Source organism: Cervus elaphus, chromosome 9 (genome assembly GCF_910594005.1).
Source record: "Cervus elaphus chromosome 9, mCerEla1.1, whole genome shotgun sequence".
NCBI classification, from domain to species: domain Eukaryota; kingdom Metazoa; phylum Chordata; class Mammalia; order Artiodactyla; family Cervidae; genus Cervus; species Cervus elaphus.
In genome coordinates this window covers 29,010,263-29,014,889 of record NC_057823.1, presented here as the reverse complement: position 1 = coordinate 29,014,889, position 4,627 = coordinate 29,010,263, and positions in this window count along the sequence as shown.

Genomic DNA, 4,627 nt, shown 5'->3' with positions numbered 1-4,627 from the left:
TAGACTCCTCTGTCCATGAGATTTTTCCAGGCAAGAATACTGGAATGGGTTGCCATTTCCTTCTCCAGGGGATCTTCCCGACCCAGGAATTGAACCTGGGTCTCCTGCATTGCAGGCAGACTCTTTCCCAATTGAGCTGCAAGGGAAGCCCTGGTGATTTGATAGGGATTACATTGAATCTGTAGATTGCTTTGGGTATACAGTTATTTTGACAATATTGATTCTTCCAATCCAAGAACCTGGTGTATCTCTCCATCTGTTTGTGTTGTCTTTGATTTCTTTCATCAGTGTCTTATAGTTTTCTGTATACAGGTCTTGTCTCTTTAGGTAGTTTTATTCCTAGGTATTTCATTCAGTCACATTCACCATTGCAATAAAAAGATTTCTACACTTTTAACAACTTCATAGGCAATGGTGACCCTTCTGGTCCAAGACTCACCCTTTGAATAACATGGGTTTAACCCACACAACAACCTTATTTGATGGGTACTAGTTTTTGTCCTTATTTTATGCATAATAAACTTCAGTTCAGTCGCTCAGTCGTGTCCGACTCTTTGTGACCTCATGAATCATAGCATGCCAGGCCTCCCTGTCCATTACCAACTCCCAGAGTCTACCCAAACCCATGCCCACCATCTCATCCTCTGTTGTCCCCTTCTCCTCCTGCCCCCAATCCTTCCCAGAATCAGGGTCTTTTCCAACGAGTCAACTCTTCGCATGAGGTGGCCAAAGTATTGGAGTTTCAGCTTCAGCATCAGTCCTTCCAATGAACACCCAGGACTGATCTCCTTCAGGATGGACTGGTTGGATCTCCTTGCAGTCCAAGGGACTCTCAAGAGTCTTCTCCAACACCATAGTTCAAAAGCATCAATTTTTTGGCACTCAGCTTTCTTCACTTAGGTTGTGAAAATAAATAACTTTCTGGTGGCCACGGGTCTTAGAGCAGTGGTACTAGGCTTAAAGTAATTCTCATTCCAGAGCCTGCCTCCTTTACACCCTGCCTGACTATGAGTATGTATGTAACAGGGGTATCTATGCCATTTTGGCAGAATGTAGAGCAAATGCCATGTTTTTCACAGAGTTTTAAATTTATGTGTCTACTTGAAGGAGAGACACTGATATGGCTTTTTATATATTTTAAATTGTTCATTACATCCCTGGCCCTTCCAGGTAGCTGCTAGAGTGACCCATTTATATCTGTGGTTTCTCTTGCACATAAAAGAGAGTCCTAAATTCCAGCTGATGGTAAACCTAATGGTCAGGTCTCTCCTGAGTTGTAACATTCTCCACCACTGTTTTAAATCCTGAGCTTATTTGATTTGAACCCATTTCAAGTTTAGAATTCTGGGCTCAATAAACAGATTGGATCCTCTGCCCTCCTGCACTGACTCTGACTTAGCCTCTGCAGAAGACACAGAGATGCATTGCTCAGGCCGCTTTTGAATAAAGAACTTGTTGCTCAGCATCAGGAACGCTTCCAGGTGTTGACCCCTTCGGGTTTGTTTCAGCTTTGGATCCCAAGCCGGCTCTTCTCTGGTCCTCCAGTCCTGGCCATTTCCACTAATGCTAACACTTTCATGGGCACCCTGTGCTTAGAGCTCCTCTGTAGGCTGGCAGAGGCTTTGTGAGGTCGGCATCATCATCTGACAGCTTCCTTGATCAGTTTTACTTTCTTTATTTTTTTTTTCACAAATATTACTCCCCAGCCTGCGTGTGTGCTCAGTCCCTTCAGTTGTGTCCGACTCTTTGCGACCCTATAGACCCTATATAGCTCGCCAGGCTCCTCTGTCCGTGGAATTCTCCAGGTAAGCATACTAGAGTGGGTTCCCATGCTCTCCTCCAGGGGATCTTCCCAACTCAGGGTTGGAACCTGGGGCTCCTGCTTTGCAGGCAGATTCTCTACTGTTGAGCCTCTGGCGAAGCCCACTCCCCGGCATAGTGAACCTTTTACATTTCTAACTCCATCTTAGTGTCTTTTCCAACCAACACCTCCTACCACTTAACCAAGTGAGAGCTCTAAGTCAACTCAAACCAGTGCCTGGATAGGCTTGGCCTAATACTTGGTAGATATCTATGCCCGGGAAGGTGCTTAAATTATATATTGATATAATCACTCAATAGACAGGTGCATATTGAGTAACCATTGGGTACTCATACCTTCAAAAGCATAATCATCCCTTCTAAATGTCTCAGATAAAGGAGAAATGTGCCAAATTTAGATACCATGCCTCTGTTTAGCCTTTGGTTCCTGTGGTGAATTGTCTGCCAGAGGTTAAAATTTACATCTTAGGATCATTGGGTGCTGCCTACAAAATTATAGCATTGTGATATAGTGAGGAAAAACAGATGTCACCAAAATAAGATAGGAAGTAACTAGCAGTGTCTATGGTGGAAAAAATACAGACCATGAGTCAGCAACATTGAACTACAGTTCAAAAAGTAAATCACACAATGGATACAGAAAAATAAACAGAGTAAAAGATTGAGGGTTTTTTGGTTTGGTTTTTGTTTGTGGTTCAGGTTTTGGTGGTTTTTTTTTTTTTTTGGACTATTTGTTAATACTACACAGAATCCTGTGTCATGGTTCTAATTTCAGATGAAGAGTTGTCAACATGATTTAATTGGATGGGTTCTCAGAAACCCTTTCCTAATTCCCCAATATCCATGTACTCCTATACTCGAGGGTTTGAAGTTTTGTAAGAGGGGGCAGGTAGAGGAGGAAATGGCAATTTTTGAGCATAAACTGCTCGCCAAAAGAATAGTCTTATGTCACTGCTGTTTAGTTGTGTGTGGCTGTTAGTGGAGAGGTGATGAAATGAATCTCTGACTGTCCAGAGGATGGACTGAAATCTTTGCATCTCTGGAGAAGGAGAAATGACTGAGAGATGGAAACAATATTGGGAAAGAAGTAAAAGGCAAGTCCAGTTTAGATTAAAGCACATTTTGGGTGCAATAGCCTGAGTCTTAGAAAACCTCTAGATTAGAAGCAAACCATAAAATAAAAGCAAATTAGAGTTGGGCAATGACACATGTGGATAGGCAGAAAGTTTTGAAAAATGCATTATTCAGTTGAAGAAGGAAAGTGAACTACCAAAGAAATTATGAGATATTCTCTAGAAAATGAGCTCTGCTTAGTGCAGAAAGGGTAATTGTTGTTTAGTTGTTCAGTTGTGTCCAACTCTTTGCAACCCGGTGGATTGCAGCATGCCAGGCTTCCCTGTCCTTCATCGTCTTCCAGAGCTTGCTTAAACTCATGCCCACTGAGTTGGTGATGCCATCCAACCGCTTCATCCTCTGTCGTCCCCTCCTCCTCCTCCTGCATTCAATCTTTCCCAGCATCAGGGTTATAGGTTATATCTAAAGTTGAATTTCTTGTCAACAAGGACTGACATTGTAAGTTAACCTGGGAGATTTTGTGAAATTGACATCCTTGAAGGTAGCTCCAGTATGGTCCTGCATGGAGTTGAGAAAACAAGAAATAACCAGTTTTATTTTATTTATTTATTTTTTATTGCCTCCTCTGAGCAGCTGACACCCAGTCAAACTCCATATAGAACTTGCACCCAGAACTTGGTGGAAGATGTGTTAGATGTTTGCTTGACAGACTGGTTTCCCCAACCAGACTGCCTGTATCTTCAATGCAGGATCATTTCTTTATCGTGTATAATCATATTCAAGTGCCTGGAACAGAACCTGTAAGGTACTTAATAGGTGCTCAGCTAATATTTATTTATTTTTGTTTGTTTGTTTGTTTGTTTTTTAGTGGTTTTGCCATACATTGACATGAATCAACTATAGGTGTACATCTGTTCCCCATCCTGAACCCCCCTCCCGCCTCCCTCCCCATCCCATCCCTCTGGGACATCCCAGTGCACCAGCCCTGAGCACCCTGTCTCATGCTTCGAACCTGGGCTGGCGATCTGTTTCATATATGATAATATACTTGTTTCAATGCTATTCTCTCAAATATCCCACCCTTTCCTTTCCCACAGAGTCCAAAAGACTGTTCTATACATCTGTGTCTCTTTTTCTGTCTCACATACAGGAGAAATAACCAATTTTAAAATCTATCTAGTCCCCACAATTCTCTAATTTATGGAAAAAAATAACATTTTTACTTTTCTTTTTTTTACTTTACCTACAGTTCGATGTACATGCAGCAAAGGTTTGAATGTATAGTTTTCTGAATAAGTAGCCTAGAAACCCACCAGAGCACACACAGTGAGGTAACTCTGTCACCCATGGAGCAGGTAAAGTGACAATCAATAAATCATAAAATATGTCCAAGAGGGCATTATAAATCATTCAGAGTTGCTATTAATATTTTAGACATGTTCATTTTTAGCAGTGTGTTAAGGTTTAGTGTTTGCATTCCATTTTTAATTCAGCACTTGATAATTGAAATATGATGCTGTTAAAAGTGATGTAAATTTTTTTTTGCCAATTATTTAAAGATTAAATTGAATAAGGGAACTGATTGTTAGCTTTATTCTCTCTAAAATTCCCTCCTGGTACTTTGGGCACTGGTTCTCCTGAAGTGCGGTAGGGTGTAACCATTGGTCTTCTCTGGTAAGGAGGGAGCATTCCGATATCCTTCCTAATAATCCTCTTTCCTGGCTCTGGAGCT